The sequence below is a fragment of the Crinia signifera genome, chromosome 4, assembly GCF_055691185.1.
Source record: "Crinia signifera chromosome 4, ASM5569118v1, whole genome shotgun sequence".
Taxonomy (NCBI): domain Eukaryota; kingdom Metazoa; phylum Chordata; class Amphibia; order Anura; family Myobatrachidae; genus Crinia; species Crinia signifera.
This window is the reverse complement of record NC_139220.1, coordinates 107,043,138-107,068,830: the sequence shown is the minus strand read 5'-3', so window position 1 is coordinate 107,068,830 and position 25,693 is coordinate 107,043,138.

Here is a 25,693-nt window from a genome sequence, read left to right as displayed (position 1 = left end):
AGAACTGTATTCCATTAAATAAAGCATCAATCAATCGTTTTGCATTGGGTATTGTGTATTGTTAATTGTTAATTGTACTAGACCATAGTCATATCACTACATACCTACATCATCCATACATGTTTTTGACTTTATTTGCCTTTACTGTTACACAGAGTAATTAGAAGATTAAAACTGAAGGTTATGGTGGGGTTGAGAGATGTTTTATATTGTAGCGAGTGCGAATAGATGATGGGAGACACGCGTGATTGGCGGTGTTAGACACACCCAATGGTCGGTGTTAGACATGCCCAATAGGTGGTTCTAGGCACACACCTTTGATGCTGCACCCCCTAATAATATGTGATGTGTGCTCCTATGCCGGCTTGACAGGTGTCAAGGTCGACATGGGACAAGGTCGACATGGGTTTAGGTTGACACAGCGTTAGGTCAACATGGGTTAGGTTGACAGGTTGGACATGTTTTTTGTTTTTTGAGCCAACATGTGCCGAAGGCAGTATTTCATGCCCTACCATCCACTAGGGTGTGGTGGGAGAATAAAATAGTGTGCCGAGCGCAGCGAAGCACCGTGCCCGAAGATCCGAGGGGCTGCGACAGACTTCCAACTGTGTCCATGTTGACTGTGTCGACATTCGGGTCAAAAAACAGTAAAAAAAAAAAACATGTCGAACTTCCGACCTGTCGACCTAACCCATGTCGACCGAACGCTGTGACAACCTAAACTCATGTTGACCTTGTCACCTGTCAACCTTCACCCATGTCAACCTAGACACCTGTTGACCTTGCCTTCTGTCGCATCAACGGTGTCGACCTAATGACTGTCGACCTAAGTGGTGTCTACAATACGATCCGCACCCTTTGTATCACCTGGAGCTGTTTTAAGGCTATAACAACCCTACATAAAGCTCATATTAGTGGGCCCTCAATACCTTTATGCTTAATATTGGGGTTTTATTTTTGTGTGTGTCTAGTTTTCTTCAGATCAGTAGATGCTGGTATAATGCATATTTAACATATTTATAAATTGCTATGAAGAGGACAAAGCTTTGCTAAAATCAGGAATAGTTTTAAAGTTTGATAAATGTCTACTGTCAGGTCATAGTTAGCATTTTAGGCAATATTATGGGTGAAATTTCTAAAGGTGCGTACACACGGGGGCGATTTAGAGCAATATCGCGGGAAATATGGTCGCTGAGCGACCATATTGCCCGCAATGGGAGTGTGCACCGGCAATATATCGCCGGGTGCGCGCTCCCGTTTTTGCCCCTGTGGTGATCGCTGGTCGCAGGAACATGCTCCTGCGACCAGCTGATTTCCACTGCCGGGCTCCCCCCGGCAGTTTCTTTTACATCAGCGACCATCTCTGGTCGCTGATGTAAAGGAGAAACTGAGCAATATATTGCTCAGCCATATATTGCTCCGCCATATATGGCTGAGCAATATATGTCCCCCGTGTGTACACAGCATTAGGATGAGAGATTCATAAAGTGAGAGATTTGGTAAGAAATCTCCATTTTTTTTTTTAAAGCGTTAATCATCTACACTGCAAAATCAAAAAACTGGAGATTTTTTACCAAATCGCTAACTTTATGAATCTCTCATCCTAAATAATTTCCCCCTATGTCTTTTTAATTGTTATCAACACAATTAGGCTATGGTTCAGCTTAAGATGACCCATGAGAGTCATCTTGGTCAAGAAGTTCACAAAGACAGAAAAGGTTTTATTTACTAAAGGCCGATATTGGTTGATGTTGGATGCACGGTTTGTCGATTTTGGATTGATTTCAGACAGTTTCAGAACGATTTTATTAACAAATACATTTTTATATTCATATTTAAATGTTAGTAAATGTGTGTCCTAGCATCAGTTAAAGATCGAAAATTAAAAAGTTTTTAATCATACTGAAATTGATCAACAGCGACCAAAATCAACCTTTATTAAATATGCAACAATTTATCTCCCACTTATTATAGTTGTGAGGAAGGCCTAAAATAAATGACCCTTTTGCACACTTAAGAAATTGGCACTCCCATTAACTGCAAAAATCAGACAAAAGAAATGTGGAGGCCGCAGGAGAAGGAATGGGCACAGTAATCACAGAGATCAGGAAGGAGAAAGAGAAGGGGTGGGCATGGTAATCACAGAGATGAGGAACATTAGGAGAAGGGGTGGGCATGGTAATCACAGAGATCAGGGGGAAGGAGGAATGAGTGGGCATAGAAATCGATGAGATGAGGCAGCATTAGGAGAAGGGGTGGGCATGGTAATCACAGAGATGTGGAGGCAGCTGGAGAAGGGGCGATCATGGTAAGCACAGAGATGAAGGGGCAGCAGGAGAAGGGGTGGGCATGGTAATCACAGAGATGAGGTGGCAGTTGCATAAGAGGTGGGCATGGTAATAACCAGCGGTGTAGCTAGGTGCCATGGTGCCCGGAGCAAGGGTATATTTTGCGCCCCCCCCCGGCAATGAATTGCGGGCGTGGCTAACATAACATGTGTTGGCATGTTACATTTGAAAAGAAAAAACGTAAAAAATAAGACACTACATAAGACAACTGTAACGGAATCTGCTGCGCTATATAAGACGCTGTATCGGAATCTGCTGCGCTATATAAGACACTGTAACGGAATCTTCAGCGCTATAGAAGACGCTGTAATGGAATCTGCTGCGCTATATAAGACACTGTAACGGAATCTGCTGCGCTATATAAGACAATGTAACGGAATCTGCTGCGCTATATAAGACACTGTAACAGAATCTGCTGAGCTATATAAGAACTGTAACGGAATCTGCTGCACTATATAAGACACTGTAACGGAATCTGCTGCGCTATATAAGACACTGTAACGGAATCTGCTGCGCTATATAAGACGCTGTATCGGAATCTGCTGCGCTATATAAGACACTGTAACGGAATCTTCAGCGCTATAGAAGACGCTGTAATGGAATCTGCTGCGCTATATAAGACACTGTAACGGAATCTGCTGCGCTATATAAGACAATGTAACGGAATCTGCTGCGCTATATAAGACACTGTAACATAATCTGCTGAGCTATATAAGAACTGTAACGGAATCTGCTGCACTATATAAGACACTGTAACGGAATCTGCTGCGCTATATAAGACACTGTAACGGAATCTGCTGCGCTATATAAGACTCTGTAACGGAATCTGCTGCGCTATATAAGACGCTGTAACGGAATCTGCTGCGCTATATAAGACGCTGTAACGGAATCTGCTGCGCTATGTAAGACGCTGTAACGGAATCTGCTGCGCTATATAAGACGCTGTAACGGAATCTGCTGCGCTATATAAAGGCCCCCATACACTATCCGATTTTGGGACGATTTCATCCGATTTCGGCACTTTATGCCGATAATCGGGTAAAATCGGCCCAAAATCGCAGGTGTGTGATATCTGATCCGATGCGCGGTCCCGTGCGCATTGGACCGGATCAGGGAGGTCGGACGGTCAGTACATACGATCACGTCCGACCTCCCTGTATGCATATGCCTGCCCACCTGACAGGCATATGCATGCAGACACCGGGGGAGCAGTGGGGCGGGCAGCAGGTCCCTGAGCGCCGGGGAGTTCTGACCTGGCCGGGCGGTGATGTTCATATATATCAGCAGCGCTGCGGGAGGGGACGTGGTGCCGGGTGCCAGGTGCGGCGAGTGCTGCTGGCTGACCTGGCCGGGCATGTGATAACAAATAGCAGCGGCGGGGACGGGACGCGCAGTGGCGGCTATTAGATTTTTAAAATACCTGTCAAATGACCGGCCGTTCTCTGATTGGCTGAGAGCTCTCTCAGCCAATCAGAGAACGGCAGGTCATTTGACAGGTATTTTAAAAATCTAATAGCCGCCACAGCGTGTCCCGTCCCCGCCGCTGCTATTTGTTATCACATGCCCGGCCAGGTCAGCCAGCAGCACTCGCCGCACCCGGCACCGCGTCCCCTCCCGACTCCTGCAGCGCTGCTGATATATATGAACATCACCACCCAGCCAGGTCAGCACTCCCCGGCGCTCAGGGACCCGCTGCCCGCCCCACTGCTCCCCCTGATGAGAGCACCGCCGCCCCCTGCCCTTCACCGCCCGCCCCCTGCGCGGGCGGTGAAGGGCAGGTGAATGCGCAAGCGATTTATCACATGTCAAATTTGGATTATCAAGTGCCAAATTGTGTGTGAGCCTCCCGGGGAGCTCCCAGGTGGCTCACAGGAGAATTGGGTCCGACTTGTCTTAAGGACAAGTCGGCCTAATGTATGGGGGCCTTAAGACCATGTAATAGAATCTGCTGCGCTATATAAGACACTGTAACGGAATCTGCTGCGCTATATAACACACTGTAACGGAATCTGCTGCGCTATATAAGACACTGTAACAGAATTTGCTGTGCTATATAAGACACTGTAACGGAATCTGCTGCGCTATATAAGATACTGTAACGGAATCTGCTGCGCAGATGAGGAAAGTGGGAACTACCTTAAGGAAGGGAGAGGTGATAGAAGAATACATACTGGGAGGGAGAGCAGGGGCTAACTCAGGGATCATGGGGTGGGTTTTGGGGGTGGTTTCCACACATGCATACCTCCCAACAGTCCCTATTTTAGCGGGACAGTCCCGATTATTAGGGCCTGTCTCGCTGTCCCACCCGTGGGCGGCAGTGTCCCGCGGTGAGGGGGGCTGTTGGAAGTACCCGCCTGGCTGCACAGCGTCTATTCCCGCAGCCAGGGGGCTGGGGGCATGGCTAGAGGCTCACAGAGCCTCTGGGTCATGCCCCCATAGCGGCAAAATGGGGGCATGGCCTCACGGGAGAGCCGCGCGTATAGGCCATGCCCCCCAAAATTTCCGACGCACCTACGGCGCGCATCAGCAGTGTCCCGGGTCCAGCGACCAGAAAGTTGGGAGGTATGCACATGATACATTGAACACATACATCACAGGTCTTCAACCTGTGGCCCTCCAGATGTTGTGGAACTACATTTCCCAGCATGCCCTGACAGTTTTGGCATGCTCTTATAGGAAAAAATGTGGCAATGCATGTTGGAACATGTAGTTTCACAACATTTGGAGGGCCATAGGTTGAAGACCCATGACATACATAAATGCATATACTGTTCACACAAACACATACAAATAGAAGATAACACTTACAAATGTATTGTGGCAGCTTGATTGCAAGTGCTGTACTGTTCCTCCTCGGCATCTAGAGGAGGTTGCGCAAGCCCCCGGAAGAGGCTCGCATATACACATAGTCAGCGGGCCACGGGAGAACTGAAAGTGTGTAGACTGCGGGTAGTAGGAGCCGAATGCGCTGTACTGCGATACGGCTCAGCAGTCAGCACACTGACTAGGCAGGGATACATGGGAGGTTCAACGGGACAGCGGAGGGGAAAGGGGTTAGGTGGGTGTCGGGAAGGCTCAGGATGAAGCCCGCCAGCGGAGGGAGGAGTCTGGCGTGCTGCTGCGCTGCGCTGCCTGGAAGCCGGTCCGAGCAGCAGCAGCAACAATTTAGGCAGGACAGAGGAGTTAGTCAGCCGCCCGGATGGTGCGCTTGGCGGCAGGGACCGCTGGGCAGGAGGCAGGGGCAGGGCAGCCGCCGCACACGCTGCCCGCCGCTACGTTAGTCTTGATTCCTTATGCAGGGATCATTTGCGGGGCGGGCCGGCGGCGCCATTCGACCAATCGGCGCCCGGAGCATGAGCTCCGGTGGCTCCGCCCTCCCTACGCCTCTGGTAATAACAGAGATGTGGAGGCAGCAGGAGAAGAGGTGGGCATAGTAATCACAGAGATTTTAGGCAGCAGGAGAAGGGGTGGGCATGGTAATAACAGAGATCAAGAGGCAGGAGAAGGGGTGGTCATGGCAATCACAGAGATGAGGAGGCAGGAGGAGAAGGGGTGGGCATGGTAATCACAGAGATGAGGGGGCAGCAGGAGAAAGGGTGGACATGGTAATCACAGAGATGAGGTGGCAGCAGGAGAAGGGATGGGCATGGTAATCACAGAGATGAGGAGGCAAGAGGAGGAGAAGGGGTGGGCATGGTAATCACAGAGATCAAGAGGCAGGAGAAGGGGTGGGCCTGGTAATCACAGAGATGTGGAGGCAGGAGGAGGAGAAGGGGTGGGCATGGTAATCACAGAGATGTGGAGGAAGCAGGACAAGGGGTGGGGGTAGTAATCACAGAGATATGGAGGCAACAGGAGAAGAAGTGGTCATGGTAATCACAGAGATGAGGGAGCAGGAGGAGAAGGGGTGGGCATGGTAATCACAGAGATCAAGAGGCAGGAGAAGGAGTGTGAATGGTAATTACAGAGCTGTGGAGGCAGCAGGAGAAGGGGTGGTTATGGTAATCATGAAGAGAAGGAGGCAGGAGGAGACGGAGTGGGCCTGGTAATCACAGAGATGAGGAGGCAGGAGGAGAAGGGATAGGCCTGGTAATCACAGAGATGAGGAGGCAGGAGGAGAAGGGTGGGCATGGTAATCACAGAGATGAGGAGGCAGGAGGAGAAGGGATAGGCCTGGTAATCACAGAGATGAGGAGGCAGGATGAGAAGGGTGGGCATGGTAATCATGGAGAGAAGGAGGCAGGAGGAGGAGAAGGGGTGGGCCTGGTAATCACAGAGATGAGGAGGCAGGAGGAGAAGGGGTGGGCCTGGTAATTACAAAGATTAGGAGGCAAGTTGCATAAAGGGGGGGCATGGTAATCACTGAGATGAGGAGGCAGCAGGATAAGGGGTGGGCATAGTAATCACATAAATTAGGAGGCAGCCAGAGAAGGGGTGGGCATGGTAACTTGCTACAGACCATTAGCCCATGTGTTCAACAGCAAGAATATTGTTACTGTTAAATTAATACAATTATCATCATTGCTGCATTTCTCAAAACTGAATCTGTTTGAGAGGCTCAAGGGAGCATCTGCAGGTGTGTATCCCACATATATCTGTGAACTACGTAATTAACAGACGCCCCTGCAGCACAGTTGATGGACGATATACCTGCAGATATATCGGCATATTGTGCTGTGTGCATGGGCAACACTTGCTGCAGGGTCACCGGTGACTGAGATAACATGTAAATGCCCGTCCAGTTGTGACATCATCATTAGGCCAACAATCAGTAAGTGTGTATGCACTTACCACTGATCAGATATGTCGAGGATATGTCAGATATGTCATGGATATTCTGCCAGCCAAACATTTTCTGTGGAGCTCATGGTTCACCAGAAATCAAAAATGTCATCTCAGCTTCGTGACTGAGCCCTGACGTGTCCTCTGAGTGGCTCCTTGGTTGCCTAGTGGTAAATCCACTACAGGGCTTTATAAAGCTGACATCAGTCAATAGATCTGAGATCATATAGTTTATAACCGTTAATGTGCCAACTGATAAATAGATTGGAAGTCAGTGGGGTGACACCATTCGATAACTCCAGATGACTCATTTTATTGATGAGTGCCTAACAGCTTTTTGCTACCAGTCATTATCATCCTCTTCCTCCTTCTCTAAACTAGGTGCAAAATATACACCTCCATCCAAACAGGCCTATTTTCACTTACATACAGCTATGCTTAGTCCACATTTTTGAGCTCATGCCCTCACCTAACTTTGCCTATGTGAGTACACCCTATCAGTTCCAGTTCTGCATCTTCAGTTGTAAATGTAGATACAATCAAAATGCTTATGATTTCACTTGTCTCCATTCAGGACCGTAGGGATGGGTGTGTGGGCAGTGACGTCACTTAGGGTACAAAGCTCTGAGAACCACACAGTTCCTGCATCTAGCTAGCAGGTTGCCTGGAACAGCAGCCAGTAGCGCTGTCCGGAGCATCATGGGTACTGGAGTGCAGCCAACAGTGGGTGGCCATTTTCTGAGCATGCGTAACAAGAATGCACTCAAATTAAAAAAATGAGTGTGCACTTATCTTCACATCAACCATATGATTTCTGCACTATATCTCACAAAGGGCGGGATGTTGTAACATCCGCTGCCCATTATCGCCGGGCATCGCATTATTAATAACCACATATGCTGTAACATATGCGGTTATTAACGCAAGGGACAGCTCTTGCGATAAGAGCTGTCCCTTGCGATGCGGCGCCGGACTTCCGGGTCTGTGATCCGGGAATCCATCTGCGCATGCGCAGAGCACCGGAGCCTGCCGCAGGGCGTGCTGGGAGGGGTCCCTCACACTGCTTGGTGAGGTCCGTTCCGAATTCTTTCTGAGGGCGCTTTTTAGCTATCTGTGCATGCGTAGGCAACACAATGCGCATGTGCAATGTACTGTCTGCGCACTCGTTCTCACCAATACCGTCTAGAAATGTGCGCCGAACTCCCTCGGGAAATATGGGCGTAACATGGGCGTCATGTGGGCGTACACAAGGGCGTGGTTTCCAAGTGGGCAAAACTGGGTGTAAATCTGGGCGTACACGTGGGAGTGCACGGACAGTGGTAGGCGTGCATTCGGACCGGACATCGAGTGCAAGCGAACCAACACGGCAGAAATCTGCGGAGTCCATAAGCAAGTTTCAGTTCTGGGAGAGCACTGTTCATGCGCTAGGCATTCGGATCGCCCAATTAGTACAGCCGCACCTTAAACAGGTGACCACAATACAACCCACTCCTCTACTCATTAGTGATTAATTACACTCTTTTCACAGGTTCAATTGGAAGCATTGCTGCCTAAATGGCCCATTACAAAATACTTCAATATATGCTGCAAACACGACTGCATTGTTGCTATCTGACCCACATTTACACTGCAAGCAATGGACATAAGACAATAGCAGTAAGACCATGCAGAATCTTTGAGTTCCCACCGCACACGCACGTTTGGATGCAGTCCGAAGACACTCCCTCTTCTTAGCGAGTCCGTCTGAAGGGATGCGGACGACCTGTGGGTGTGTGTTCTTAGAATGTCCGCCGTGCGTGGCGTTCGGTCATTTCCGAAAGAAGTCGGAGCGGACCGCAATAACCAGAATAAGGCCCACAGCGCTGCAGTAAGAAGCCCATAGGCTTCTGCAGGGAATCGCCAGCTTTTGCTGGCGATTCCCTCCGCAGCGGTGACACTGCAGAGGGGGGTTAGAGCAGGGCCGAAACTAGGTGTTTCGGCGCCCGGGTCGGCAGTTACTTGGTCGCCCCCCACAAAAAAAAACCCCACCAAATTACTGCCTTGGGGACAGGCAGCGGGGGTCCGGGTACTGGAGAAGGTTAACTCCGGCTCCTAGCGCTGCCGGGCGGGAAGCAGATTTTGAAAAGACTTGCCGGACGCTGATTGGCTGAATTCAGCCAATCAGCGTCCGGCAAGTCTTTTCAAAATCATCAGCGCTTCCCGCCGCCAGGCAAATAGCGAGCGGCTGTGTATGTGAAAGCTGCCGCTACACCAGTCCCTGGACCCCCGCTGCCAACATACCTGTGTGCAGCCAGCGGGGGTAGGCAGCGTCCAGGGGTCCAGGGACTGGTGTAGCGGCAGCCTTCTCTCACTCCATCTCCTAGCGCTATCTGCCTGGCGGCAGGAAGCGCCGATGACTTTGAAAAGACTTGCCGGACGCTGATTGGCTGAATTCAGCCAATCAGCGTCCGGCAAGTCTTTTCAAAACCTGCTTCCCGCCCACCGCCCGGCAGCGCTAGTAGGAGCCGAAGTTAACCCACCAGTCCCCGGACCCCCGCTGCCCGTCCCCGGGACCCCGGTAGGAGCCAGCGTTAACCCACCAGTCCCTGGACCCCCGCTGCCCATCCCCGGGACCTCACACTAGCGCCCTCACCCTCCAGCGCCCGGTGCGCGTGACCCCATTAGCCGCCCCCCTAGTTACGGCCCTGGTTAGAGCATACAGATAACCCCGATAACAGGGTTTTTACAGCATTTCTGTGTTAGAGAATCACCCCAAAAGGAAGCAATCACAAACAATATTAATAAAATATTACAAAACATGAAAAAGTATTAGTAGACAAATGATCTCAGGAGAAACCTCATCTTAGACAAACTGTTACAAATTAAAATATATATACATGCAATTATCTCTCAGCAACTTTGCACCATGTAAATCAGAGTGTTCATTTACTTTTATCACAAGACAGTTACTCCAGTAACACTTTATTTCCTGTTTTTCTGGTTTCATTGGCACATCTTCTTTTGCATGCTTGCCAAAATTCCGCAATTTTTTTTTTTTGGGTCAGGACCAGTAGGTTGCACCCATGTACTGCAGAAAATCAATACAGCCCAGTGAAAATAGAGACTTTCAACAGGTACTGGGGGGAGGGATGAGATGTTGCTATGGGCAACCATCCAGCTTTTATCTATTATATTCTAGAATGTGCTAAATAAATAAAGTAGATTCTGATTGGTTGCCCATAGCAACATCACATGTGAAATACAACTCCCATCTTATTAAATTGACCCCATTGTTTTATTTTGATGTTTATTAATGTACAGTAAAATACACCTTTCTGTTTCCGACAGATGTCCAGTAAGCTGATAACACTGACCAGTCCAAAACCAAGAAAAACATGGGATAGCCGATGCATCAGGTTTGCGATGCCATCAGTTGGTGAGTATTTATTATACCCCTTTCACACATTTCCTTTATACCCAGGATTTTGCAGTGGCTTGTGCCCCGATATGGGTCTCGGCTATCATGCTATGTGTAAACAGACCAGGTGAGACCTTGCTCGGTACCAGGATTATTCCTGAAGCCGCCTCAATGGTCTGAAAGGCATGATCCAGGTCACAACCCAGGTGTTATAGAATATTATCGGGTTAAATCGGGTAAAATTAAAAGAGGTTATGTTGCCCATAGCAACCAATCAGATTCTATAATTTCTCTATAGCATCCTAGAAAATGAAAAATAGTTTCTGAGTGGGGGTGAGTGAGTGGATCCCCAGCGGCTCTCCGCCCTCTTGCTGTACCCGGCTGCTGCTGCGGGGCTCTCTTCCTCCACCCTACATCCAGAAGAGGAAGTATGGGGCTAGGGAGGAGGAGGTCACTGGTCTGGGCAGCAGAGCAGGAGGCTGCCCGGACACAGGTGAGGTGGGAGCGGCGGGGGTCCTGCGGGGGAGTCGGGGGATGTAGTATGAAACCCATAGGCTTCTATGGGGTATCACCAGCTTTTGCTGGCAATACTCCCACCGCAGTGAAACCCGGCATGCAGGTTTCCTGCATACCAAAGTGTGGTAAAAAAAAGATAATGGGTTTCTACTGAATTTTTGCTTTATTACATCCTGCCCTCAGTGTGAATTTTTGGGTCCATTTTCTATAAATTTGCCCCACCTGCAGTGCAGCTTGGATTTGCCAATGTGCAGTTACTTGCACTGTTTTTTTTCAACTCTTATGCAGCCCACACACGCGCCGATGCCGGCGGTGCGATGCTGTACGATGGGGTGCGCGCTCCCGCGGCACCTCATCGTACAGTACAAAAAGTATGTGCTGCACATACTTTTTGTACTAGCTTTTTCTAGCACAGCATCGCATCGCATGCACATCGTATGCACAAGGCATACGATGCGATGCTGTGTGTGCTAGTTAAGCCCACAACGCACGCCGGGATCGGTGCGTGTGTGGGCTGCATTACATTAATGGTCGACTAGCAGTGAAAATATGAGAAGAAGTTTGACATACATGTGGCATTATGAACATTATGATAAACACAAAACCAGATAAATAGAACACATCAAAATGTAGGAACCTATAATGTGTAGGCAACCTGTGATTCACAAAAATTTCGCCCATCTGGCCTGAGGTACGCAGTGTTTAAAAAGGCTATACCACATGAAGCACAAATATGGGGACTAATTGTACTGTTACTTTAGAGACAGATATTTGTGTATAGAAGGGGTGATGGGGGATCTATACTGCTTATCCTGAAGAAATTGGGTAGTCTTAAGCTGGCCATACACTAGTGTGATTTGGCCACTTTTTCCCCCCATTCCAACGAATCGGGCAGAGAAATCGAGTGAAAGTAAACAAATCGGGTGTATTTGACATGTGATCCAAATCAGAGTCATAGATTTAATCTTCTTGCACATCCTAACTTTGACATGGCAGCAGGGAACAGAATCAAATTCGATATATTGCATGCAAAAAGGACCATGTGCGTCCCTGTCGCCTGGAAAGCTCCTGGGCGATTTAGGAAATTCGGATGCAACTTTTTCCACCGAGAAGTCACATAAGTGTATGGGGCTTACATGTGTATGGGGCCTACATGGTAGCACTGAGATAGCAATACAATTGTAAACATTCAGTTATGGTTTCTTATTTGTAACAAAAAGCAATGTGTGGACTACACTAGAAATGCAGTGAACATGTTCTAAAGGGTGCGCGTCAATCATTTATATTACATACTAAAGGAAACGTATATACTGTATTTGTTGCAGGTACAATGTGGTATCTTCCCATGTGCTGGCTATTTCACATTTATCTGGAATTTATCTGTATAAGAGAGTTCAACCTCGCTAGGAGCAGCCATATAATATCAGGTAAACTTGTTAGGAAATCCCCTCACCAAATATACAGTATCTAATGATAAAGCAATTAACATAGGAATAGATGGAGCATGTATTACTATTATTATGAACTTTTCTAATCTCATCATATTATGAAATAAGATACATTTGCAAAGTTTTCCAGAAATAATCAAAGATATTTTTAATATAACAAGCTGTTATGGTATTTCTGATTAAGAGTGTTTGTTGGTGTTACCACTAATTTCTACATTTCGCATGTGAATAAAATACAGTTCATTTTATAGTGAGGTTGGTGGTTTGTAGTAGGATGAAAGAAGAACCGGTTTATTTGTAGCCATTTGGAGTAGCCGAGCAAAACTGCTCATCTTAGCCGTGCCGTATCGACACATCCAGGGAAAGTCTGGGGGGGGGGGGGGGGGGGGGGGGGAATGTAACTTTGATTTTTAAACAAACAATACAATGTGCAATTCTGAACAATTTGTCAGAAGCAGATAACTTAATCTTTAAAATGGCACCTCAAGTATCGATTTTGGAAGTATATAGGGAGAAAAAGGAATAGTCACCAAAAATCACCTTCAGAAATATGATGTACAGATTACCATTATAAAGCTATATGTGATGTCTATGTGTAAAAAATATTACCCTGATACTGGAAATAAACCTGCATGCTACCCAGCATTTATGGTCTATGAGTTGTGACACAGTGGGGGAAATTTACTAAGATGTGTATTCTACTTCACATGTGATGTTGCTATGGCCAACCAATCAGATCCTGTCTACTATCTTCTAGGGTGCTAAATAAATAAGTAGCTTCTGATTGGTTGCCCATAGCAACATCACATGTGAAGTAGAATATACATCTTATCAAACTTCCCCAGTGTGTTTGGCAACTCTACACACTGGGCCATCTTAAAAGCATTGTAGGCCCCGTGCAGTGCAATGAACTGGGGCCCCTACACATCCATTCATGCACATTTCTCGACATGCTTTTATACCGTGTATGACTGTCAGCACTCTGATTGGTGGATATCTCCAGCCACCTACCAATCAGCATGTTGATAGCAATTCACCTTTGGGTGGCGATACCCTATAGAAGCCTATGGGCTTCTTTTCGCCGCCCGCCGACGCAAACCCGCCGCTTCGCCGACCCCCCTCTGGCTTACCTTCCTGAAGGGTCCTCCTGGACCCCGGAAGGAAAGCCCTGCCTCCCCCTAGTGAAGCAGCCGGACATCCTTCCGGCTGCAGGGGGGAGGAGGAAGCGCCGGGGACAGCATGCATAGCTGTCCCCGGGGTGAGGGGAGAGCGTGGCGGCAGGGAGGTGACGGAGACCCCCCGCACACCAGTGTACAGGTATCGCGGGGGGCCTCCGTCACCGCATCGCTATGCCAGCCGCATATGTTAGTACATATGCGGCAGCATCGCGGCGGGGGGGGGGGGGGGGCGGCGAAGGGCGGCGATGTATTTTAATACATCCCGCCCTTATACTGTATGTCAAAATAACCCAGGATACATGGGCTGTGCCACTTTGGGAGGCATGTCCCAACTCTCTGGGAGTGTGGACCAGCACTTCATTAAATTATCCTTAAATTGCTACATTGTAAGCACTGGACATTCTGTCCCAAATGATTCTGAATAGGTGCAAAGGTCCTCATTGTCAGTGATGCAGATACATACCTCCTAATATTTCTGGCCAGCGGCGCAGCGGTTTTTTTGGGGGGAGTGGCCTGACAAAAGGGGGTGTGGCCTATACCCACGGCGCTGCCGCGAGGCCATGCCCCCGTCTTTTTTACGCTGTGGGGGCATGCCCGCCCAGCAGCTCTGTAAACTGCTGGCCAGCCCTCAGCCCCTCTGCCTGCAAGAATAGTCTATTTATGGATGACAGGGGGACTCCCAACTGCCCCTCACCCCAGGACACTGTGGGCCACGGGAGGGACGTGGGAACATCCCAAAAAATTGGGACGTTCCTGTGATAAGTGGGACAGTTGGGAGGTATGCAGATACAGTCCCCTCACATCAAGAATGTGCCACTTAAACCGGGAAAGCTGGGAAGTAGTATGTACAGTATCTAAGTTTTCTTTATAGAAAATAATAATTATCTTACATATTCTTGCACACAGTTGTACAGAGTTTGTTAGTCGTCTCTGTAGTACTGATGATTCTCTTCACTGCATCTGCTGTGCTGGAAGTGGGACATTCTTCAGTGGATGATAACTCAGTGTGTGCCTATAAGAAAAGACCCTCAGCGAATCACATTGTGCAAGCCATCAGACATCAGAAGTACCCCCTGCAAGCTCTGGCGTCCTTCATGCTGATCAACAGCTACCTGCTACTACAGCTCAGCCAACTAACTTTGGACAATCTAAACCAAAAACCAGGCAATGGTAAGAGGATGCCATATCTACACCATGTCATACATGATAGTGTTATACGTGAAGAAGTCGCTTTGATTCTTCGTATTTTAAGGAAAAGCAAAAAAAAATAACCACAAAAATGAAGTTTTCTATTTAATATAAGAAGCATAAATGTTAAATACACTGTTCACCATTATCCTGGCATTTTGAAAATCTGTTCAAGAATTATCTTTCTTCTTCATTACACCCAGCTGAAGTGTACCATGTCTTTATGGGGTGTGGTATTGCACTCCGACAGGGGGATCCCAACGGTCAGTATCCCAATGTCGGAATCCCGACTGCAGGTGCTCCGAGAGGGGGGAGAGCACAAAGAAGCCCCTTGCGGGCTCGCTGCACTCGCCACGCTGCCGGCTCGATGGCTCGCTATGCTCACTACAGGTTCTATTCTCTCTCTATGGGGGTCGTGGACCCCTACAAGGAAGAATAGCCCCTGTGAGTCAGGATCCCTCCTGTCGGAGCGACAGTGTCCTAAAGGGATTCAGCATAAAGATAGAACATTTCTGTCACTTTAGCTGCTGTGACATCACTGGCTCTGTAAACAAATAGCATGGCATATTTTGCAATTGTGTAGAGAAGAATGAGCTGCTTTTACAACTTTTTTAAATATATGTATTTCTACTGCAGGTTCTGTGCATGCAGAATGGAGCAGAGGGAATTCAAACAGCTCAGAAACTGACACAGAAGCGTCACTTTTGCCTGTACCAGCAGGGAAGCTACTGACATACCTGGCACTTTGTGTATATTTCGCTGTTCCTTTGATCATATACTCAATACAAGAATCAGAATCTGTGTGGCAGAAGGAGTACCTCTGGGGATTTTTCTATTCTGTCATTTTGCTTCTGTCAATACTAAAATATCTGTCTTCTTCCCTTACCTTTTATGTTATCAGTTTAGGAGTGGATCAGTCACCACATAGCCATCTCTTTCTAGGTGGTTCAATATGGCTTCCAGCACTGTATGTAATATCAGTACTTTCTTTATTTCTCTATTTATTGTCTCTGAAGATCTATTTAGAATTGAGTTTTAAAACTCCAGTATCCGACTCACCTGCTGTTAATCTAACCTTAAGAAGAAGGATCCGTTTTTACCCCTCTGCACTATGGGTGGTTTTAACAACATTCTTAGTAGTGGGCAGTGAAATGCCCTTTTTATTGCACTTGATTTCTTTCCTCTTAATAGACAGAAGTGATTTCTTCATTGTGTGCCTATTAGCTTTCAGCACTGGCTTCTGCATATTGGGCTTCTGTGGATGTCTGCTGGTAGGGCTGAGGAGAAGGTGTCGCACAAATAAATCTAGGATAAAGAAGAACCGCATAGACAGTGGGGTGTGTATAGCTAACTCATTTGTGTACCAGGCCAGTCCTGAGCTAGGCAAAGCAATGCCAAGGGACTGATTATGTCTAGGCTGATTAAACACTACGACAATCTTATTTATTCAAACATTAAACTGTGCGGTGATAGCAGAATAATTGATCACTAACATTTTTGGTGCACATATAATGATAAGTTGTGACACTTATAAAGCTAAATTCTATGCTCTTATGATATCCTCTTATCCATAAGATAAATAAAATGATGCTCTCTCCTGGAAAGTTTAGCATGAATAAAGTATGGAGGATATTTACTAATGGTAAAAGAAATTAATATCTGCAAGGAAATGTCCATGTTCTTGGAAGAGTGGTCTCTCTGAGTGACAAGGTGTGTTCCTATAGGCAAATGAGGTGCTCCAAGTACAGCAATGGAATATTGTACTCAATATGTGAGTGGTCTATAAAAAGGCATACTGTTATATTATATAATCCCAAGTGGTAACGTGCAGGTTTATAGAAGTGGATATGTTGCCCATAGCAACCAATCAGATTGTATCTAGCACTTTCTAGAAGATAATGGATAGAAGATGATTGGCTGCTTGGGCAACAGCTCCACTTCTATAAACCCGTACATTAGTAAACATACCCCTCCCCATCAGTGGCATATCAATAGTGCCGCAGACCCCGCAACGGTGAGCGGTGCTGACTAAGTGTAAGCGCCGGGGGTCTTTAGGGGCTATTGTTACACTGCCGCCTGCCAACGCATCTGTGGGGTCTTAACTGAAATTAGTTGGTACGCCACTGCTACCCATCTATTAAATCCATCCTTGTGTCTTCCCCAAATCTTCCTCTGCCCCCCTTTATTTTCTATCCTATTCTCATTTATATCAAATGTTACACTGTTGTTACGTTCAATGTGTAGTATTTACAACAGCATACAGTAGTTTATTCTTTGTAAACAAAGGACTGTAAAATCTTCTTGTCCCACATATTCTTTGCTAGAATGCCACAGATCTCTAAATAAAGCCCCATACACCCGATTCGTTTTTGACTATTTTTCTATTCGATTTTGCTTATATAGTTAAAATTGACTCCAAATGGAATTGAAATAGAACGGTTTTCATCCTCATTCGATCCACAGATCTGTACTATAGTCTGAACCAAATGTGTACACTGCGCCGTGCGATTCGATCCAATTAAATCGTGATTGAACAGAAAATTTATTGCATGTGTGTATGGGGTTTAAGAACTGACATTAGGGGTGAGATTTAATAGGATGAGAGATTTAGAAAGTGAAAGAATTGGTGAGAAATCTCAAGTTTTTTTAAAGCGGCAATCATTTGCACTTCAAAATCAAACTGGTCTTGTAGTGTACATGATTGCCGCTTTAAAAAAACTGGAGATTTCTCACCAAATCTCTCACTTTCTGAATCTCTCATCCTATTAAATCTCACCCTAGGACTCTTGAATGAGATCAGGAGATTATGGGCAAAAGAAGACAATCAATGGCACCTGTAAATGTTGATTTCTGCATTGTATGTACTAAGCCAGCAGCATAAAGTCCAGGTAAAGTACTAACAAGAATGTTTTGACATATTTGTTTGTTATGGTTGTATTTATCAAAGCTTCTAGACCAGTGGTTCTCAACCTCGGTCCTCAGGACCCCACAACAGTTTACGTTTTCCTGGACTCCACACAGAATCACAAGTGAAGTACTTAGCCCTAACTTTGGATCTTCTAAAATGTGTCAGTGAATAATGAGTGAACCTGCCAGGTGACCTGGAAAATGTGAACTGTTGGTGGGGTCCTGAGGACTGAGGTCGAGAACCACTGTTCTAGACAGATATCATTTTTTCCAACCAATCAGTTCCTAACTGACATTTTTCAAACACCCTTTAAAATGTAATCAAAAACTGATGGCATAATAGCAGACGCAAAATAAATAGTAAATGCTTAAAGCCAATTTTATTTTGTTTTATGCATTTTAAACTAATATAAACTTATATTGTTGCATTTTTAATGACAAACACACATGTATTATGGAGAGAAAGAAATAATAAAAAGTATCGTTCCACATTTATTTAAAAAGAAGAAATATCATATCTCACCCATACACGGAATAACATGTGAGTGAACAGTTGTAGCTACTTGACCATGAAAACTGCCTGGAGTAAAAGCTTGTATCGTATTGCTTTGATCCTAGTAGTAGTGTTATTCTGTATGACTTTCTGTACATCATACTTACAGTGTGGATTTCATTTCGTCTACAATTTTTACATGAGCCATGGTGATATAAATCAGTGTTTGCAGTACATTTTTAGTAAGTAATACTTGTGTCTGAGACACTTTAATTATGTAGCAGAATGAAATATTCCATGGATCTAAATGAAGGGAGTTTTCAGTGGGTGATAGTACTAAAGTTTTCAGGAACCCTGGCAGTCAATAAATGAAATAAATCAATATTACTTGTCTCTCTTCAGTCTCAGGCTGTAGTGTAATGTTATTATAAGGCTCTTCAATAGCTGATGCCTCGGGGATACGGCTGTAGCATGTTTAAGCATGCACTGCTTATATAAACCAAGTTACCATGTATCTGTTAACATCTGAACCACATTTTAATCACTTGTTAATTGCCAATTATAGGCCATAACGGTATAATACAGGTTTGGCAACTTAAGTACAGATCAACACATAATGTAATGAAGATTGTCCTCATAATGTAGTCCTATTAGCATCACTATTATTTATATTATCTATTAGAGCTTGAGTTATTTACTAACACAGAGCAAATGTTTAGTAACCTGTAGTAACAAATCATACATGAGCTTTGATGAATGTAATGCAAGTTCTGAATTGAAAGCTAATATCTAATTTAGATGCTTAAGCAACTACAAGTTTGCATTTTTGCACAAAAACAGAATTGCCATGAAAATGATACCTTTTTGAGACATGCTGAACAACCCAGGAATTTCCCTGCTCAGAACCGTGTTTTTCACCTCTGGAAAATATCAGGTTTTTGCTTGTGACCGCCTTCCACACTGCTCCTGAGACCTGGGACAATCTCTTTTATACCCATTTCACACCGGCCTCCCGGCAATTACCCGGCATTTTTTAGTGCTGTGTCATTTTGCCAGGTGCAGCCGGTCCCCATTCACACCACCCGCAAATTACTGGGTTAAAGATTTTGAACCTGGTCATTTGCTGAAAAACCCGGGTTTTCCTGTGGTGTGAAAGGGTCAACATGGGTCTTAAATCCCGGCACTCTGAACCTGGTCAAGATCAGAGTCGGAGTGCCAGGATTTAAGACCCGTGTTGACCCTTTCACAACACCGAAACACCTGGGTTCTTCAGCAAATTACCAGGTTGAAAAACTTTAACCTGGTAATTTGCTTTTTGGTGTGAAAGGGGTATTAGACTTAAGCCTCTGCTACCCTGGCATTCTACAAGTCAGGACTGCTAGGCTGTCCTTTTGCACTCAGGGGCACAGACAGCTCTGCCGGGCTCCGGTAAAATGAGAGGGTGTGGCCAATGGGAGGGTACATGCCATGTCTCTGTAAAAGAAAACGTATCAGTGGTGGGCGGCACGGTGTACAGATGTACTAAACTTGGAAAATGATAAAATGTAGAGACATAAACCACCAGTCAATCAGCTCCCACCTGTCATGTCACAGGCAGGGTTTAAAAAAATCAAAGGTAGGAGCGGATTGGCTGGTGCGTTATCACTCACAATCTTATCACTTTTCAAGCTAAGTACATCTGACCCAGGGAGAGAGAGGACAGGCTGCCTGCAGCTGCCTCTCTCCCCAGTGAAGCGCACAGCACTGAGCAGCATGTGTTGGGCTGGTGAGAGAGACTGCTGCATCGGAAGCCTGTTCTCTCTCTCTTCCTGCAATGGGGGAGGGGGAGCGGGACCCGACCTCTCCATCAGACTCGGGCCTGGGTAAAAAGTACCCAGATCCCCCATCTCAGTTCCACTGGACACGCTTATACATGTCATATACACACAAGTCACACTCATACATGTCATATACTAGCCACCAGACCTCACCACAACTGGCAGAGTCTCTGTTGCTAGACTATCCTGTCTATACAGGACAAGATTTTCGGGAAAACCCATGGTCAAGTACAAGAAATCATACTCAAAACTGTACATAAAAACAAGTCATAGGAAGCAACACCAAAGTATACATGCACTGTTCACAAAGAAGGGAGACAGATGGCATAGAGAGCTCTGCGTGTGAGAGCCAAGGGGACAGGGAAGTAAAGCTATTATGGGTAATATTTAAAATGAAATGGTGTAAGTTTGGTCAATTTTAAAGTTGCCCTCTCCTTACATACATATGTTCAGGCCTCACACCTAGGGATGCCCAGCCCAATGGTAAGTGTGCGAAAAATGATTTGCACCATACTTTCCATGGAGTAGTTAGTAATATCTTATACTTTTTCGAATTAAGATGTGACAAACCCACCTACTTTATAAACGTGTAGCGAGTGGTTGTTCATTATTTACAATAAAACACCCTGATGGTGTGGAAACTCCTCTCTGCAAATCCTGCATTTGCAATTCTGCCCTGTATCTTCCATACGTTTTTGCTTTCCATACTGTCTGGTGCTGCATCCTACAAATCTGCATGGTCATAATGAAAACCCAGAGCAGAAACTTTGGTTGCCATTAAGTCTCCTTTAACCCTATTGGGCATCATCAGCCTGATTTCATGGTGCACATCTACTCCAGTCCCTGTGGCTTCAGCGCCATTAGCGTCATCTCTACTCTGGCTAGTGTGGCTTGGTAGCTACTTTGAATGTCTCAGTGCCAGCTAGAAAGCTCCATATTTAGGGGAAGCTGGTTAGAACTATTCCATCTCCTTCCTTGTCTGGCCTTCCTGTGTACTATTCCCCACTTTAGAAACAGTATTTTGCATCTTGCTCATATCTTGACATAGTAGCAAACCGTGATAATGTAGTGGTTAGATATCAATACATGAAGAGTAACCTGATTATTGCACAAACGCACCTGTATCGGGTAAGAAGTGATTGCACTAACGGTTGAAAGTCATATAAAGAATATGTGCTGCAGTATGGTTGTGATCATCGATGAGTCTTTTGTAATTACTGAGTGATGTACTGGAAGTTAATTTGTTATATGAAACTGTAAGTAACACATTAATAAAGCTATCCGCATGTCATGAAGGTTTAATTTGTGTGATTGAATATTTTAATACTTGTATTTCCACATTAATGGAAGCTTCATTGACTGCACAGTATCAAGGGCTGTTAACTAAATATGGGCATGATTCAGGTTGGCCCAGTAAGCTGCGAACACCGCAGGTTACCGAGTGACCGAGCCGCTGCCCGCCCGTAATGAAAATACATTCCCTCGCAGGCCTCCACTGCAGGAGAAATCATTAGATGGGCGCCAACCATCGAATGATTTCTCCTGTTTTCGCAAATAGTAGTCAGTAAAAACTCACTTTCATTTGCCTGTGGCTGGACGAAGATGGGGCGAGCGGCTGACGTCCTGCGCACCCATGGAAACGCCCGCCTGCCCATAAAACGCTGGGCATTCCCATGGTTGAGCCCTATTCCTGCCACCGTCTGCCCACCCTGCCCCAATAATTGCGAGCAGCTCGTGACTATGCAAGTCGCTAAAGCCTTTCGCAAAGGGGAGCTGCACATGTGCAAAATAGACCATGTGCATGCACAGTCCCCAAAACATTGGGTCAACCAGAATCACCCCCTATGGCTGTAATCAGGGATATTTTAATGGCTGATTCAGACCACATTTGTATAGTGCCTGTGTGCAGTCATGATAAGAGCACACGTATTAACCCTTTGAGTGCCAAGTGAGTTTGTCAAAATAGGTGTGAAAATAGTCAAGAAAACATTTTTAATAATGACCTGTAATGTTTACCTTATAAAGGAAATATAATCTTTTTTTGCGCAACATTTTTTTATTTGAATTAATATAACAAATGTGAGTGATGCTGGTGTTTTTAGGGATATTTTGCGCATCTCTCACAGAGATTTTGGCATACAAAGGGTTAAGTTACTTATGACCTTGGCAACTTGGCCTGCACTCTGATTGACAAGGTGTGTGGTAGGTAGATTCTCAGCCAACCTCCTCAAGACAGCTCCTAGAAATCCCAAAGTACGGCACTAATGTAATGCTAGCTGGAGGGGGTAGTACATATTACTGGATACAACTATTTTTGTTAAATAACCTTTGGCACAATCTTGATGGTCTTGGTTTTATGGCCAATCTTTATATGGTAATGCAGCGGTAGAGATGTGATTGTGAGTCAGTCCCTGTCCATGCAGTACAGTTTGTAATGAGCCCGCATGGATATAGCTGTCTCATAGGTAGCTGTCAGTCTGCACCGTGTAATAGTGGTGGGTTTTTGCTATTCAGTTTTGATCCATTCTGCTTCTGATTACACCACAGGACCTCAATCACTGTGCCTGGCAAAAGTCGTAACTGCAACATAATTTCCTCCTTAACTATGTACAACTACTTTGCAACTTTCTGTTTTGATAGTTTTTCCATCTACCTAACATCACTTAATTGCAGGCTCTTGAATACCCTAAAAATTTAAAAAAATTTGTAAAAAAAAACCACTTGCTTACTAATATATATATAATATATATATATATATATATATATATATATATATATATATATATATATATATATATATATATATATACAATGGTGGGATGGTGCCCAAAGTTATGGCCTTTATTCAGTGTAACCTTATGGGGTCATCAACAATAAACAGTCCAAATATCCTTGAATGAATTTATTTTCTTAAAAAGTCTTTTGATTCATAAAAGTTGATAATATTTCACACAAGATAGATCCTTTGGTGTGATATTTTTAACACTTGTAGGCATAGATGGAATTATTTCAAAGTAGAAAGGAACCCAATGCGTTTCATCTACATGAGACTTCTTCAGGGGTTATTCTACAAAATCATAAAACAGTATAAGTACAATCCAATACATATAATAGGACTTCAGGAGACATTGTTAAGACAGGCAATGCATCTACACATTTATACAAAATAGGCTATATGTGTAGATTCATTGCTAAGGGTATTTACTATGGAATCTTCACTATTTATAATCTTTGCGACGGGACCTGTTGAACATTAAACATTGAAGTTCTACTTTTTGCCTGTGAAAAAACTTCTGTATGATGTGTACTCCACATTGAAACCAGGTATGTTAACATGTTAATGTTAATATTTACCCTCATGATGGGCTGAGAATATTAAGCACTGTAATGAGTATTACATCAAAGGATCTGTCTTGTGTGAAATTTTATCAACTTTTATGATCAAAAGACTTTTTAAGAAAATAATGAATTCAAGGACTTTTGGACTGTTTATTGTTGATGACCCTATAAGGTTACACTGAATAAGGACCATAACTTTGGGCGCAATACCACCATTGGTACTGTATTCCATGTAGTTTCCACACCAACGGGAAACTGTGTATGATAGGCTGTCTTTTATTTAAATTCAATATACAATATAGTAGTTCATTGGCACGTTTGAGGAATATTACTTTATATATATATATATATATATATAGAGAGAGAGAGAGAGAGAGAGAGAGAGAGAGAGAGAGAGAGAGAGAGAGAGAGAGAGTAGTTTTTTATATAGTGTCATTGCAGGGAATCACAAAGGTGCTTTATTTCATTTCAATTAGAGTGGACTGTGGGAACACACATGCTGGACATATCACAAGATATATACCCTGTTTGTTGTATCACTGGGACGTATTCAATGAGAATATTGACGGCGTGCAGCGAATCCTGTTTAGGATTCGCTGCACACTCGCCACTGCCCGCCATGTTCCAGAGCCACACTGTCCCCTCTATTCAATGTCGCAGGGGCTCGCTGCCCCTGACGGCGAGTGTGAACCCCTGCGGTGGACGCCGCAGGGAGCCTGAGGACGGTGGCAGGCAGGGAGATGGAAGTCTCCCTGCCTGCCCCAGAACGTATGTGGGGGGGAGGTGGGCTCCCCGGGAGCCAGGCAGCACAGGCTGCCCCCCGGGAGAGCCAACAGGGGACCAGGTATTCACTGCACTTGATCGTGCATATGTAATGATCGGGTGCAGTGAATATATGAATATTTAATGAGCGGCTCTCGGCTCCCGACCCCCTGCTGGCTGCTCTGTGTAAAAAAAAATATATATTTTTTAAATTAAATATATATTCATGAATGCACATGAATAAAAATAGCATGCCCCTTCACAGAATAAAATTCCTGTTTTTTTTACACCAAATGTAAAACAACAACAACTTTTTTCTAAAAGTTCACTTTCCACTTCACCATGAAAAGATGGCGATTTGCTACACGGTGACACACGGCGAAAATCACTTAGAAAGACGGCGAGAAGTGCACGTTGAATAGGGTGATTCGCTTTCTGACCCAAAAAATCACCTTCCAACGCGAAAATAGCATAAATTCGCCGTGAAACAGGGCGAATTTGTGCTCATTGAATACTGCCCACTTTCTCCTTTGTAAAGCGCAATGGAATATGCTGCACTATATAAGAAACTGTTAATAAATAAATAAAACAACTAGGGTGAAATGTAATAGGATGAGAGATTCAGAACTGAGAGATGTGTTAAGAAATCTCCTGATTTTTTTTTTAAAGCGGCAATCATTTACACGGCACAATCATGCCATGCCATGTAAATGATTGCAGCTTTAAAAAAAACTGGAGATTTCTTCCAAATCTCTGACTTTCTGAATCTCTCATCCTATTACATTTATCGGTAGACTGCACACCCAAGTTACTCTATCGATGCCGGCTTCAATCAGGGGGAGGGATCTTGCCTAGGGACCCATGTGGTCTAAATCCGCCTCTGGTATCACTGAATCTGCAATGTGAATAGGATGCTAATGTCAGTTTTATTACACACATGCGTATTTACATAACTCCCAACATGAGAGATCATGATGGAGAAAGAGATCTTGACAGGGTATCCCAGACACTTGTCTCCACAGCGTACAGCAATGCAACACTCCTTAACCTTCCTGTAAAAATCGGGATGGTACCGTGTAAATCGGGACAGTTGGGAGGTACAAAAATGTGTGTTATTAATTGCTTGTGTAAATAAAGAAACTTAGATTTTAATTGCTTGTTACCAAATGTAACATGCTAGACATAATAGTATTTATTAAAATGACTGGGATCTCCCCCCAGGGTAAGATTAAATAATATCTATAGACGCCAGTGGGACAGTGCCAATTTATTGTGAGTAATGGTACCGAGCATACGTGTTGAACAAAGCATCTCTTTGACATCGGAACAGACTTGTTTTAATTTGTAAAAAGAACCAACCATTTTATTGTCTACTTTTCTCTCCAAATCTACACAACAGAGCTAATGTTTTATCTGCAGCCAGATGACAACTGTCCAGCGACTGTAATGAAATTATATGATTAGCTCTGTGACAGATTCCACCAGCCCAGCAGAATGTCACACTTTTAGCTTTCTGTC